The following is a 16,673-nucleotide window of genomic DNA, read 5'->3' on the forward strand; positions in this document are numbered from 1 at the left end:
TTAACTCCCGAGATCTGGAAAAAACTCGTTCAATTCCTTTTAAATAACATGGATTGTTTTGCTTGGTCCCACCTGGATATGACAGGAATCTCACCGGAGATCACAACACATCGGTTGAGCCTGGACCCAAAGTTCAGACCGGTAAAACAAAAGAGAAGGCCTCAGTCCGAGGTAAAACATGCATTCATCAAGGACGAGGTATCTAAGCTTCTCAAAATAGGGTCCACCCGGGAAGTAAAATATCCCGAATGGTTAGCAAACGTAGTTGTAGTCCCCAAAAAGGGGAACAAACTTAGAATGTGCGTCGATTATAAAGATTTAAACAAAGCATGTCCCAAAGACTCTTTTCCACTGCCAGCCAATTTATGTGGTGACCACGTACCCTCTTCGTAATGTTCTGCATAATCCCGAACTCTCGGGCCGATTGGCTAAATGGGCCGTCGAAATCAGTGGTATGATATCGAGTATCAACCCCGAACGATCATCAAGTCTCAAATCTTAGCAGACTTCATGGCCGACTTCACGCCAGCTCTCGTACCTGAGGTCGAAAAGGAACTTTTGTTAATAACGGGTACATCTTCGGGGGTATGGACCCTTTTCATAGATGGTGCTTCGAATGTGAAGGGATCCGGGCTAGGCATCATTTTGAAGCCGCCCACAGGCAATACAATCAGACAATCAATCAAAACCCTTAAGTTGACTAACAATGAGGCAGAATATGCGGCCATGATTGTAGGTCTCGAGCTGGCTAAAATCTTGGGAGCAGAGGTCATCGAGGCCAAGTGTGACTCCCTTCTTGTGGTTAACCAAGTCAATAGAACCTTTGAGGTTCAAGAAGATCGAACGCAAAGGTACTTAGACAAGCTGCAGGTAACCCTACACCGGTTTAAAGAATGGAACCTATAGCATGTACCTAGAGAATAGAACAGTGAAGCCGATGCCCTTGCAAGTTTGGGGTCATCGGTTGAAGATGACGAAATTAGCTCGAGGACTGTTGTACAACTTTCAAAGTCAGTAGTCGAAGAAGGCCATGACAAAATAAACTCCACGAGCTTAACTTAGGATTGGAGGAATAAATATATCGAGTATCTAAAATGGAAGGCTCCCTTCAGACCCTAAGGAGTCGAGAACCCTGCGAACAAAGGCTGCACGATTTACATTGATCGAAGATGGAACATTACACAGAAGGATGTTCGATGGACCGCTGGCAATATGTTTGGGTCCGGGAGACACTGACCACATCCTATGAGAAATTCACGAGGGTACTTACGGGAACCATTCCGGTGCCGAATCACTGTCATCAGGGCGGGATACTATTGGGCCAATATGGAAAAAGATACTAAGGAGTTCGTTCGAAAATGAGACAAATACCAAAGACATGCACCGATGATCCACCAACCCGTAGAGCAACTTCATTTAGTCCTATCCCTATGGCCATCCATGAAATGGGGAATGGATGTCGTCGGCCCTCTGCCATCGGCCCCAGGTAAAGCTAAGTTCATTTTATTTATGACTGACTATTTCTCTAAGTGGGTTGAAGCATAGGCTTTCGAGAAAGTCAGAGAAAAAGAAGTCATAAAATTCATTTGGGATCACATCATATGCCTGTTCGGGATACCCGCCGAGATAGTATACGACAATGGAAAACAATTTATCGGCAGCAAAATAACAAAGTTCCTCAAAAATCACAAAATGAAAAGGATCTTGTCAACGCCATATCATCCTAGTGGGAACGGACAGGCCGAATCGACAAACTAGACCCTTATTTAGAATCTAAAGAATAGATTGAACGACGCTAAGAGAAAGTGGAGAGAATTTTTGCCCGAAGTCCTTTGGGCGTATCGAACAACGTCAAATCCAGTACAGGGTCAACACCATTCTCCTTAGTATATGGCGCCGATGCTCTGATCCTGGTCGATGTAGGGGAACCTAGCATCAGGTCGATACACAACGGAGGAGTCAAATTATGAGGCTATGAATACAAGCCTCGAGTTGCTAGATGAAAAACGAGAAGACGCCCTTGTTCGAATGGCCGCCCAGAAATAGCGAATCGAGAGATATTATAATCGAAGAGCCAATCTTCGACACTTCAAAATTAGGGACTTAGTCCTGAGAAAAATCACCATCAACACTCAAGACCCAAATGAGGGAAAGCTCGGTCCAAACTGGGAGGGACCGTATCAGGTCCTCAACATCGTCGGAAAAGGATCTTACAAACCTTGCATGATGAATGGCGAACAATTCCCAAATAATTGGAACATATCACTCCTCAAATGATATTATTGCTAAGGTATGACCTTCTCCTTTTTCATTTGTATTTTATACTAACTTGTTGCAGGTTTTCGATCAGAGACATCGAAGTTCTCTCCAAAAACGATGTCCTTAGGTCTGAAAGTACGCGTTGCACTCTTTTTCCCTTCGACCTGTTTTTATCCCAAATGGGTTTTTCCGGCAAGGTTTTTAATGAGACAACCATTGTTCGTGCTAACTTAGAGCAATTCAACAGTATCCGAGGCTTCTTTACTATCAACCTCGAATACTGGGGGGCATCACCCTCAGATGTTACGTTTACAAGGAAAATGCTTCGTGTCAACAGGGTCTCGATAGGTAAATTTGGTAAAGGACCAAACGGTCAAATGAACTGTGTCCATGTAGATTACTCGAGACCTAATGATAAAACATGTACGCATGAATGATCTATTGAAAGAAGTATTTTTTTCCTTTCCTGATGTTCCATGCGTTAGTGAAATTTCTACTTTATAATTTCATACTTATGATCTATTGTGAAAACTGGCTCAAGCGCGGATCGCAACTAAAGCTCGAACAATCAACCCCGTACTCAAGGACTGTCATCCAAAAATTGACATGCTCGAATTATTAAAGTTCAGATTATAAGACCTTAAAAAGGCAACCCTCGTCTTTACGGGCCACAACCATCCCACTTGGGGACTGACACTTCAAACAAGTTCGAAGTGTAATTGAGAAACAAGCCCAAAGGGCAAATCTCGAGTTAAAGGCTACGGCCAAACTAACACGGTTCGGAAACGTCTGAATTTTGTAATAAAACAGGCCTTCAAATATTTTCATAAAACCGGTTTAAAAAGTCTACCCTCGGCAAAGTTACAAACGGTTTCGATAACATCAACCCTTGAAAACTTAAGGGGTACCAAATTGTTCGAACTCTCGAACAAGCTTATGCTAAGGCATAACAAAATAAAAGGTTTTCGATAACACTAAATCCTAATGGATACAGATTTATCTCGTGCTAAGGCATAACAAATTTTTATATGATTAAACTTTTTAAGACGAAAAGGGAAAAAGCCACTCTTTTGAAGCCATATCGGCCCAATTCAAGAGCCTAAGGGCCATTATATTTTTGAGTTCGAGAATCCACCCTCACTCAACTGAAACCTAAGAGTTTTTTCTACTCTGAGTTTGAGCAAGTCCTCACTCGATTATAGAGACTATACTAATCTGACTTCGACCAAGTTGCCTAAGTTTCAGATGCATCAAAAAATTTTTTGCAAGGCAATGAAGTGAGTCAAAATTCTCACAAGGTATAAAGTATATCAAAATTATCATAAGGCGAAAAGGAAGACAAGAATTTTCACAAAATAGAAATTGGAGACAAGCCAGAAAGAAAAGAGATATTTTATATATGCAAAAATATTTACAATGACCACTCAGGGTCTTACACAAAAATTCAAAAAAGAAAAAAATTCTAAGTGGCTAATCTTCCCCGGGAGCCTCATCTTCATCTTCTCCACCCTCGGAACCACTCGGCTCCCAGAATCATCATCGTCGGAGGAGAGCAACGCTTTAGCTTCAGCCTCAAGCTCTTTCGTGTTCTCGATCTCGACAGCGAGGTTAAAGCCACGAGCATGAATCTCCTCAAGAGTCCCTTTTCGAGACTGGCATTTGGCATGCTCGGCAACACAGAATGCTCGATCCTGAGCAGCATCGGAAATTTCTTTTGCTCGAGTTTGAGCGGCCTCGGCATCAGATAGATAGACAACCGCAATCGCCTAAACATTGGCTTTAGCCGTCTCAACCTTGGATTTGGATTTTGCAAGTTTGATGGCCAACCGAGCCTCGAGCTCCTCTATTTTCTTGGCTTGAACTGAGCTTTTCTCCTTCACGTCCTGGAGATGACTTTCGGCCTCTAACAATTGGGCTCGAGCAGCCTCTTTCTCCGAGGCAAGGCAATCCATATTTTGCTTTTACATTGAAGTCTCTACCTTCACCTCATCTACCTCTCCTCAGATTTGCGCTATCGTTTCATACAGCTATTGGACCTGTGAGATCGAATCATTAACCGTCACTCCCAAACCAAGGTCATAAGCGTCTAAGACTTTGCTTACCTGCTCGGTCAATTCACTTTGTTCTTTCTGGGCACGGCCAACTCAGCTCGGAGACCTTCGGTTTCTCTTTCTTTCTGCTTGCCGAGAAGCTTGAGAGAATTCTTCTCCTCGGTAAGCCTTTGAATATCAGTCTTTTAGTGACCCAGTTCTGCTCGAGATTTGGAGAATGCCTCTTGATAAATCGCCAAGGCCTGCAGAGATGGAAGGGAAGAGATTAGATAGGAAAAGAAGAAGCGCAAATATGATATCAACAATGAGAGTCAAAGCTTACCTGATTCAGAACCTGCTGTGCTTCATTGAAGAGGCTCGGCGCCCCACCCGAATCCTTCTTCAATGCTGCTAAAACACTCGGGCCAACATCATCATTAACCCCAGCAAAACAGCCATGGAAAAGGTCTTCCCCTCCAAGAGCGCCTTCTATGTGAGGAGTCTATATGGCCCGAGCCTCCCTAACTTCCTCGTCTGAGAATAAAGGGAACGGAAGGGAGTCTCTAATTTCTATTGCCCCAAGTGGATCACTCAGGGTGCTCTCTCTATCTCCAGGAACCTCAGGGCTGGCCTCTGCAGCCATTTCCAATGCCCTCTCACCCCTAGGGGATGTGTCCTCGGCTCTCATTAACTCGGGGACTCTAGTTGAATTCCCCTCTTGGACCCCGTCAGGCTGGGGTAAAGTATCTCCAGTTTCGACAAATCTAGTGGCCTTTTGACCCTCAGTGCTGACTTGTGTTCGAGCTACCATACTGGAATCATCCTCTTTCTCTTGTGCTTCTTCCTCCTATCTTAAGAGCTGGACCGACTCCACCAACAGAGGAATAACCTCACCTTTGTGGGCTCGCCTCTTCTTAGGTTTTGGCTCGTCCAGGTTTGTGGAACTTGAGACTTCTTTTCGCTTCCGCTCTTTCTTCTATTTCAGAGCGGGCGGTTGGGAAAGGTTTTCTTCCTCCCCGGACGGGGGCCTCATGACAGCATTTTCTCTGAGACCTGTATGAAAGGAAATCAAGTAGAAATAAAAAGAAACATTTCAAAGAAGAGCATCAAATGCGAGTAAAGAAGCTTACCATGATTTTTGGCCTCCCATCGACCCTTTGCCAAATTGCTCCATGAGCGATCAACATACGAAGAGGTCGAGGCCAGTTTCCGAACCTAGCCCTCGAGGTTCGGAATTGCACAGGCACCCAAGAAACCAGTGCTTCATAGGAAAGGATGTCGATGAGAAAGGGCAAAAGAGATAAAATAATAAATAGAAGCTATAGGTAGGTTTGTACTTACGCCTCATGTTCCATTCCTCAGGGAATGGCATCTTCTCGGCCGGGATTATCTCGGAAGTCCTCACTCAAACAAATCGGCCTATCCATCCTCGATCCTTGTCCTCGTCTATGCTCGAGAACAACACCTTGGTAGCTCTACGTTGAAGCCTTATCAACCCGCCTCGATAAAGATGGGGTCTATACATTCTGATGAGGTGGTCGACGGTGAAAGGCATCCCTTAGACCTTGCTCACGAAGAATCGGAGCAGAATGAAAATCCGCCAAAAAGAAGGGCGGATCTGACCTGGGGTTATTTGGTATTGGCGGCAGAAGTTGATGATGACGTGATCGACAGGGACCAATGTGAAGAGGTAAGTGTAAACGCTTAGAAACCCTTTCACGTGGGTAGTGACATCTTCCTTGGGGGTCGAAATCACCACCTCTTTATTCTCCCAACGGCAATCTTTCTTGACTTGCTCAAGGTCATCCTCAGTTATCGAGCATGTATATCTCGACATTGGCTCGCATCGACAAGGGATCGATGAAGTTTTCTCGACTTTAAAGTCAGAAGTAAGATCACACCCCCTAGGAACACACTCCTCATGGCGTGGCTCCACCGGTGTTTTATCACCGGCCGGCCGCGATGAAGAGGCTTTTTCCTTTTGAGGAACAGTTTTTGATGTCTTCGCCATTTTTGTGTAAAGAACGAAGAAAAGGATAAGGTTTGGTGTTTTGAGGAAGGGTTGGTAATGGAGTAGAACTGGAAGGCTTAAAAAATGTGAAAAGCTTTGAAGATTTGCAGATGGACTTGGAGAACTCAAAAGGATTTTTGAAGATTAGTACAAGAAAAATCAAAAGTAAAGTTTGAGGAAGTGAGAAGAAGACCTATTTTAGGATTCACGGTGATGGTTCAAAGCCACTGGTGGCCGAAGGCCAACTCACATTCATTAATGATTTCGGGAATTGTACCGACAGGATGTTTCGGTCGCTTCCGTCGCTTACTTCACGAGGATGATTTCATGATAGATCGAGGTACAAATCAAAGGCTAAATTCGTTTCTTCTCATTAAATTCCAAGAAATGAGGGGACTATGTATACGGTTAAAACCGAGCCTACCATATTGTGCTATTTTATCGGGACTAGGGGACTGCATCGAGTGTTAGCTTCGTAATGGATCAGACCAGAATATGAAGACGAGGTATCGAGTCCAAGGATCGAGGTGCCTGTCGAGATCGAGGCTAGAAGCGATAGAGACCAGATATGACAGACTTCGAGCAAAACGCAATAACGGAAAAATGAGATATCCATGACCATCCGGAGATCATGGCGTAAATCTCGGAATAGATCAAATCAGGGGCAGTTATCTAGTTAATCATGGGATTTACTTCCGGAATTAGGATTGTACCATAAAAAGAATTTCTCTACTATATAAAGAGGATCCTAATCATCTTGTAAAGACCTTACATTCACGTAGATTAAAGCAATACAATATTCTCTCTTTTACATTCTCTTGTTTATCAGTGTGTTGCATTTTATCTGTTCTTGCACAACTAGCTCGAGGGTATTCAAGCTCGAGGTCTAAGCTCTGTTCAAAGAATGGTTTGCTTTACATTATTGTCAATCTCCATTACTTGTCTTTACATTTATCAATTGGTATTAGGTGAAATCGCGTATCCTTAAAACCACATTATAAGTTTAATTGTTATCCGGCTTTTAGGGTAAATAACCTAATAAATTATTTATAACATAACTCCCATACCAATAAATTAAATGGTCATAAATTCATCACCAAGTACCTGTTCAATGTAACAAAAGGGTTGTGAGTAAGTGGGCAGACATAAAAATCATCGGCGAGAGAAATTGACATCGTCATTATTTCACAAGACAAATTCAAATTAAAAGCCTAAGTTAGCATTTTCCAGAAACCTCAACATATCACGACCCAAATCCCACCAAGGTCTCGTGATGGCACCTAACACTGCCGGCTAGGCGAGCCATACACAGGAACAAGATAATATCTTATAAATCTAATGGTCATAAGATAGAAAATAAACCATAAACACCTGAAACAATGCGAATACTACTACAACTCATAAGAACTAGCAGTACAACGTCATGAGCAACTACAATGGAATAACAAATAACTATATATGTGACATAGTACAAATACTATCTAGAAATGTCAGATAATATATAATCCACTAGACATAAAATATACAGCTAAATAAAGATAGTTGGCAGCCCCGCGAACAAGTGGTAGCTCACTTCCTCAGATACTACAATGGAAATGCAAGAAGATGTTAAGTGTCTTCCGCATCCGGTTGAGAGCAATAATGTAACGACCCATCCTGTCGTTTTGTGTATTTTAGCCCCGTTTCCTCTATTTGATGCTTTACATATGTGTATTTGTCACTATGTGACTTGCGGGGCTGTTGGTTTGGTTTCGAGAAAGTTTTGGATTGAATTGGGACACTTAGTTTCAAGGTTGGGAGCTTAGGTTGTGAGGGTTGATCGAAGTTTGACTTTTGTATAGACGACCCCGGAATAGTGTATTGATGGTTCTAATAGATTCGTACGGTAATTTTGGACTAGGCATATGACCGGAATTGGATTTAGAGGTTCCTAGGTGATTTAGTTCTATTTGGCGAAAGTTGAGAAGTTGAAGGTTTGGAAGGTTCATAGGTTTGGAAAATGAATTTGATGATATCGGATTCAAATTGTGATTCTGGGAGTTGGAATAGGTCTGTTATGTCATTTGGTACTAGTGTAAAAAATTTGAGGTTATTACGAGTTGGTTTGATGTGGTTCGACATGCGTTTTGGAAGTTAGAAATTGAATAGTTCCTTAGGCTTGAATCGAGGTGCAATTCATGATTTTGATGTTATTTTGTATGATTTAAGGCCTTGAGTAGGTCCGTATTATGTTTTGAGATCGGTTAGTGTGTTTGAACGAGGTCTCGAGGGGCTCGAGTGTGTTTCGATTGAGTTGCGGATCATGTCTATATTTTTGGGCAGACCTGTTCTGGTGTTTTCGCACATATGAGAGTCTGACCGCAGGTGCGAGTTCACAGAAGCAGAGCTAGGGGCCGCAAATGGGGTGCATGACTGGGAAGGTTGATGTAAGGCCCCGTGAAAATTTTTACTCAAAAACCCGAGATCTCGTAGTGCAAGTTAGGAATATGTGCTAAATTTTGTAAAGCTCGCCGCGGTTCGGACCCTTTGGATTGATCTGTGCATTAAAAGTTAAGGAATAATGTTTTTCAGAAGAGTGCGTTTCTGCGGTCCATTATGCGGTCGCATAATAGCTATGCGGACCGCATAGTCGCCGCAGAGTGAGGCAGTTTGATGGTTAATTTTGAGGTCAACTATGCGGCCAATTATGTGAGGGCGCATAGTCATCGCATAATCTCCTTGGAATTTTCCGAGGTCCAGTTCTGCGGACCGCATTCTTGTGGCATACCCGGGCAGTTTGTTCAGGTTTCAGGGGCCATTTTTGGGGTCCCTTTTGCGGGCCGCATGTCAATTATATGCGATCGCGGATTTGTGTCGGGGCTCCTAATTTCTAATTTCTTACCCGACCCCATGTCGATATATTATATGCTACCCTTCATTTTAGGCCTATTTTTGAATGCATTTAGAGAGAGAGAGAGGGTCTTAGAGGGAGAAGGGGTTCTTTATCAACATTCCTCCTAAGATCTTGCTTAAACCTTGAAGATTTGTCAAGAAAGGCACCTAGGTCTTCTTCCTAAAGGGTAAGGTTCTATAACCCAAGCTCTTAATTACTAGATATAACTAGGATAGACCATTAGAAGGGTAATCCATGAGGATGGGGGCGGATATCTTGCATGCATGAGTTCTTAAAGTATTTGGTGAGGCCTTGAGCTAAGGATGGGATGAGGGATGGTAGGATCTTTCACAAAAAGGTTTTAAAAGCATAATGCACACTTAGTGTTTGAAAATATGATCAAATGAGCTAGAACTATGATCACCTCTCTAATTTGTGGCTCGATTTGTCATGTTCCTAAGAGATTGACGTTGCTAAGAGTCTCGGAGTATAGTAGGACTTAAAGAAAGCTCAATCGAGGTATGTAGGCTAAACTTTCTCTCTCGGAAGTGAATTCCATATTGATTTTGTAAGTATAAGTGTGGTTTGTTACCAAAGTGGTATAGCCTTGAGTCACGTTTTAAATGAAGGTTAGTGTACTAATTGGGTGAGAAGAATTCGATCTGTTTAATGCTCCTAACTGCTCTTATGTGTACTAAATGCCTTGATTGAATGTGTCTATTTGTTGATAAACTGTAAAGATGTTTGGAAATGAATCGAATGAGAAGATGTGAAACAAATCATGAAATAAGCCTCGACACAACTGTTAGGAACTAACTTCAAAAAAAATATAGAATGGCCTAAAGGTCTTGTGCCCGAACTATGCCCATAAGTGGCTGTTCTAGATATTACTTTGTCTTATAAATACATTCAATGTAATGCTAGTCCTTACACATTCTGATGTTGAAATTGTACAATTTTCATGATGGGAAAAGAATAATTCAAGGATAATTGAGGTGATTGCTTGCTTATAACTCCAATGTGTATTTCAATTGTTAGTTGGCATGTCCCTCTTTGGGAAGAATCCCTTGTGTTTGATGTTTCCATTACTAATGAACTCGAAAATATATGATTCCCGGAATATTTCGTACATTGATATTGGTTGATGATCCTTGGAAATAAAGGAGATGAAAATGTGGAAAACTAAAAATGCGGCCTTTGTGCCATGAAAAAGATGAACCTTGTGAGAGGCCCAAAGGGCCAAAGAAATACTGTTATCGAAAGAGATTGAGAACATTAATAAAAACTATAAAATGTGAAAGATATTGAGGTAAGCATAGTTGTGTTATGCTATATTTGTATACTTGTATTATACTACAATTGTGTGCAATATCCAATCAAATCAAAAATGTTTTTGGGAGTATCATTAGCAAAACCGAGGAAGGGAGGGTCATAAGGCTCATACCTGAAACTACACGTGCCGGTGCAGGGGTGGATTGTGGTTATTTCCCCTTAATTGGGATGAACTTGGTAACATTTGTAAATTGGTAACGCCAACCCACACGGCATATGTGGGAAGGTAGCTTAGCTGATCGGGCCATGATCGGACGCCATGCCGCACACATGGTGGCATTGTGCTGGGAATCAAAACTAGAAATTCACACTGAAATTGTGATTGTGGTACATGTCCCCAATGGGACGACCTAGCCGATCGGGACGTGATCGGACTCCGTGCTAACAAAGACGGTGGTATAACTCATATCGGTGTTAATGATCTCCCAACCAAAAATTATATATTATTTTCGTAAACTAGAAGACTTATATGTTTCAAATTGGATGCTTGTATGTTGTAGGTTTTGGCTTACTATTTCATGGTTTCTTGCTTGTATGGTTATTCTATTATGAAAGAGGACTTTTAGCCTTACATACTAGTGCTATTCGACGACGCTAATGCCCCTTTTGCCGGGGGCACTGTATCGCTTAATGATACAGGTGGTTCCACAGCGAGCGACATCGGCCAGTGATAGCGGTATCCTCTTCCCAGCAGACTTGGTGAGCCCCACTCCATCCCTGGGTCATGTCATATATCTTTTGTTCATTTTCTCATCACGTTTTGAGGTATAGCCGGAGCCTTGTTTCCGGCATTTCCCTATTACTCTTCTATTGTATTTAGAGGCTCCGTAGACTGTTTGTGGGTGATGGTTGATGTTGGGAGTCAAGATTAGAAATGTTAGTATTTGATAAGTATGCTTTTCATTAGCTTGTAAACTTGTAATATTTTGAAAACTATGAATGAAGTCATTAACGGAAATGAAGTGAAAGTTGCTAATGGAAGATTGCCTAGTGTTTTGATAAAATGGGATAACATTCCCTCTTTATTCATGAACTAGTTTGGGTAGAATGAAATCTAACAGGCTTGCTCAGTCGGGTTTACTCGGTTGAGCGCCGGTCACGTTCCAAGGTTTTGGGGCGTGACAGTTGAGTCCACAGATGCGGACTGGGGAGCACTGATGCGCAAGCACAGGGTCTTTCGTAGAAGTGGACGCGCAGGTGCAGCTTGATGTCCGCAGAAGCAGCTGGTGGGGAGGATTAATGACTTCCATAGCTGCGATGGATTTTTCGTATATACAATATTGAAAAAGCGGGATTTTGTATGCAAATGCAAAAATCGCTAGGTAGATTAAATTATTTCGAGGGTTTGGTGATTTTTCATTATTTGGAGTTGTGGAGTTCGGCTAGAGGCAATTTTTGAAGGGTTTCTCACTTCAATTGAAAGGGTAAGTAATCTCTATTAGACTTTCAATGTTAGATATCGATTTTCCATGTATTATTACACCTAGTTTATGTGAATTGAAGGAGAAATTTGGGGGGGGGGGGGGTTTGCTACGACTTTTGGAGATTGAAATTTGGTGATTTGGGAGGCGATTTACATGTGGATTCGGATGAAATACACATATTTGGACTCGTATTGGAATGGGTGCTCGAAATGTTTCGGGGCGTGGGCCTGAGTTTGACTTTTATGTTGACTTTGCATATTTGTATCAAAATCTTAGCTTTAATGATTGGGATTGTTTTCTATGGCTTTTATTGATATTATTAGGCTATTTTAGCTAGATTCGAGCCGTTCAGAGGTTGATTCACGCAGGAAGGGATTCTTAGAGTATTGATTTGACTTGCTTGAGGTAAGAGTCTTACCTAAACTTGGTTGAGGCACCAGTTGCCTGAGTTATTGGTGATAGCTACGTGCTATATGTGGAACACATGTGAGGGCATTGAGCCCATGTGCGTGCAGGGGGTATTATCCATGCTCGGGGCAGTGATTAGCCTATTATATGCCTTGAATTGATTTCTAAGCTTCAGGTTATCATACTTCTTATGTTGTACTCCCTTTGTAAGCTATTTGAATCATGTTAGAGATTATTTGTTGGTTTATCTCCTATTCAAACATGTTAGTTGCTATTCTTGTGGCGTAATCACCCGACTAGAACTATGGTACCACACGTCGCACATGCCTACACTTTAGAACGTCACTTATATCAGTCTATGAGTTTGTAAATTGATATTCACTGTTCATGTGTGTGTGTGTATTCTTGTATATGCTTTTTTGTGTGATATGGACTGAGTTGATAGCACTCATACTAGAAGACATAGTTGATTAAATTGAGAAAATGGAAGGGATCTTCTAAAAGCCAACTCGAACACCCTCTTAAAAGAACATCGTAATAGGTATCTTGGAGGTGTTCCGGAATTAGAAAATCCTCGTCTCCCATAACAGCTTGAATAAGATCTGCTATGTTCCACTCCGGAGGTAATTCCCTACCTCTGAGTCGAAGCAACTCCGCGCTCTTTTGGCAGATGCCATCAAATAACTGAGTTAACTCAAGTGGAGCGCTTTGCGCGTCCGAGTTGTCCGTACGGATCTAAGTTATGATAGCACGTGAGTTGTCCGTGCGGTGGTTATATATGACACTTGAGTTGTCTGTTCAATGTATGGTTATAGATCTATCTACCTAGGGTCATTCTCTCATGTTTCTCTCTTGAGAGCACACACGCGGTATGATAAAACTAGCCAGTTTTTTATTTGGCTATTGCATTTCTTCTCTGCTTGCAATTTTCTTGGATGTATACATGTTTTATTTGAATATCTTCTCTATATGCTAGATCAAGAATGTATACATTTTTTTTGTGTATATATTCTCTATATGCTGGATTGTTAACTGAAACAAATCATGTTGCTTTATCTCATGTGTACCAAGATGACTTTATCCATGTGACGAGTGTCTAGCATATATAAAATTTTAACTCGTACTCTGTCAAATAATAGTATAGAAAGATGTCGAACCCACAGAGATTGGTTTATCTATTATACATATGTTTCTTGTTTTAGTTACTATTTGAGAAAATCAGAAAGAGTTGAGTTTTAAATTAACTAACTAAAAATGCACGAATGGAGCAATAGAAAATATTTTTGTTTTTCACAGATATAATAAAAAGGTGTTGGGATCCTGACTTCACTTAATATTTTTTATTATATAGTAAATATATATATTCTTCAACTTCTATTTCTCATAAATGTATAAATGCCTCTCACGATTACATTTATATATTATTACTATAGTTGAACAATTAAGTGCGCTCCTCTCGGTTATACAAATTAATTGTCAAAATGGTAATATTAAAGAACCAGAAATATATACTTGAACTAAAGCATGCTCTTTTTTAGTAAGTCCCTTTCGGTTACCCTACTTGTTATAACTGATTACTACAATATTCGCCTCTTTCGATTACAAATAAGTGTAGAATCAATTTTAACATATAAGAGCTAGATGTCACTAAATATAGGTTAACATCTATCAATACCAAAATTAACTATCACCTCTTCTGCCTCTTTCGATTACAGAATTAGTAAAAAGTTAATATGTAGTACTAAATAGATAGATGTTAACAAATTAAATACACCCAACTATAAAGCAGATAAAATTCAAATAAAAAGCTTCAGCTCAAGTATGTGAAATTGAAGAATAATATCTACTATTATATAAAAATATTAAGATCCGTCATTTTTCCAACACAAGAAAAGTTACTCCATAATGGAGTTAATACCGACAACGGAAATATTCTTGCCCATTAAATAAGAAAATAGAAAGAAATATTCAAGAGAATAATTCCCCCTATTTAATTAAAAACATGAGATAGAGTAATTTTCAATACTATAATTTATTTGGAACTAGAGATGAATCCAGAGTAATGGCTAAAAGATGAAAAAGAAATAAAACTAAAGAACAAAGAGAAAGGAAAATCTTTCTGCTCAATATTTCACTTCTCAGATTTCTTCCTCTCCTTTCCTTCACGAATGATGCCTCTTTATAGGCAAGCCATGACAAGGTTTTCAATTATCTTCTGGATATGAACTTGTTATGGCTGGTTGTGGCCTTCTTATGCTTGGTTATGAGCTTCTTTGGTTATGGATCGGTTATAATTTATTGTAGCCAGTTGTGAGTCGGTTATAATTTGTTGTAGCCGGTTGTGAGTCGGTTGTCCTTTGTCATGGCAGATCACGTCTTTCTTTAGCACCATATTTTACTCTGCTTTAGCTTGTCCATTTTTCTAATTTTTACTCTGTAATTTTCTCGTTACCGGACCAATACTTCTTTAACCTTTCCTGCATAATTTAGACAAATTATGGAAGAAATATGATAGTTTTTTTTGTGTTTTTCAAAGAAATTATATGTTAAAAATCAAGTAAAATGCACTTATCAAATTCTCCCACACTTGAATATTTTCTCGTCCTCGAGCAAATAAAATAACTAAACATATCAGCTAAACAATTTAACCAAAATCATGAGACCTTTCGCCAAAGAAAAAGTAAATAAGACCAATTCACAAGTTCATACAACTTTTAACCGTACTCATATTCACCTATTGAGAACTGAAATCATAATATTTCCTAACCCCTAGTGTGTCTCACCAATTGAAGAGAGATGCCCATATATCACACAATATATAGATGTAGAACAAAGAAGGGCATAGATAGAAAAATTCACTCACTCTCAATAAAGAAGTACCTCAAGCTACTGGAAATTGCCATATGCTTGACTATCATGTGGTTCTCCACTAATGTAGGAGTCTTTGATTCGAGATCATGTAGGACTTTTGCAAGGTTGTAATGTAGGTTTAAGGATAGGTATGATACATATGGATAATAGTAACTTAAATTCCCTATGGGCACTACACTTTATTTTATCACTTAAGCACAATTGTCTTTGCTATGATTTAAACAATAACCTCTATTTTGTTTCATCTCTTTCATATTTTTTTTAGATGGAGATGCCGACATTTCTTTGTTGCTATCCTCTCCCTTTTTCTTCTCTTTTTTTTAAGAATTTCAGAAGCAACTTTCTTTTTCAGTTCTCATGGCAACATCTCAAAAGATTGACAACCTCAAACAATTATTCTTTCACCGATTATTTTCACAATTACACCTCACGCCTAGATTTTTACATTCAGATCAACTCTTAAAGTGCCCAAAAGGGAATTGGGTGAACAAAGAACAAGTCATAACAACAAACAGGCTAAGGGTTAAAGCTTGGTGATCAACAAAATAAGAGATAATTTATGTAGGCTCAACTGGGCTAACTAGGGATAAAAATTATTAAGGTAGGTCAATTTAGGTTATGGCTCAACAAAGAAGGCCTACGTTCATTTCTTAACTCAAAGATATACCTAGAATTTTGCCTCAATCCACATTCAAGGCAAGTTCTAGATTTCCAGATAAGTAGGAGAACTAGACAATATAAGCTAACAACACAATACACTTGGGCTAACGAAAACTATGAATTTCAATCACCAGTAAGTAAGTATGAACTTAGAAAAGTGATCATAAAACCCGTGTACATAATCAAATTTGTCTTTTTTAAGTGTCATACTTTTCAAGTCAAATCAAGTTTAGCCAACTTATTTACCAAAATAAGTTAAAACAACTAAAAGTCTAAAAAAAATGTTCGATTCAAAATACTACGACCATGGCAAAGAAGTGAACAAGAAATCCATGGAAGTACATGAAGTAAGTTGCCTTAGGAATAAGGCAACTCAAATTTTATTTTAGTTTTTTCAGTTTTTTTTATTTTTTTTATATGTATGACTAAAAAAAAATACATATAACAAATATATTCCTCTACCCCCAAGCTTAAATAATATCATGTCCTCATGACAAAATAAATTAACAGTAAAAGGAGATAAAGGAGCTTCCCTGATTTTTTCCGATTCTAGCCTTATTTCCTTTTTCTTGGCTTCTCAAAGTTTCTCTCATATAACAAAGACAAGATTATAGCAAAGAAATGTTCTTTTTCATGATAGGAGAAAACTTTTGGTTGTCTAAATCATGGGAGTGTTTTTTCATCATGGCAAAATATATTAATACATACTACATACACATCTATATATATAATATAATACAAACATGCAATTATTATTATTTTTTAACTTTTTTTTATAAGAAGAAAAACTAATTTAATTATATATA

This window comes from Nicotiana attenuata, unplaced genomic scaffold (assembly GCF_001879085.1).
Source record: "Nicotiana attenuata strain UT unplaced genomic scaffold, NIATTr2, whole genome shotgun sequence".
Taxonomy (NCBI): Eukaryota; Viridiplantae; Streptophyta; class Magnoliopsida; order Solanales; family Solanaceae; genus Nicotiana; species Nicotiana attenuata.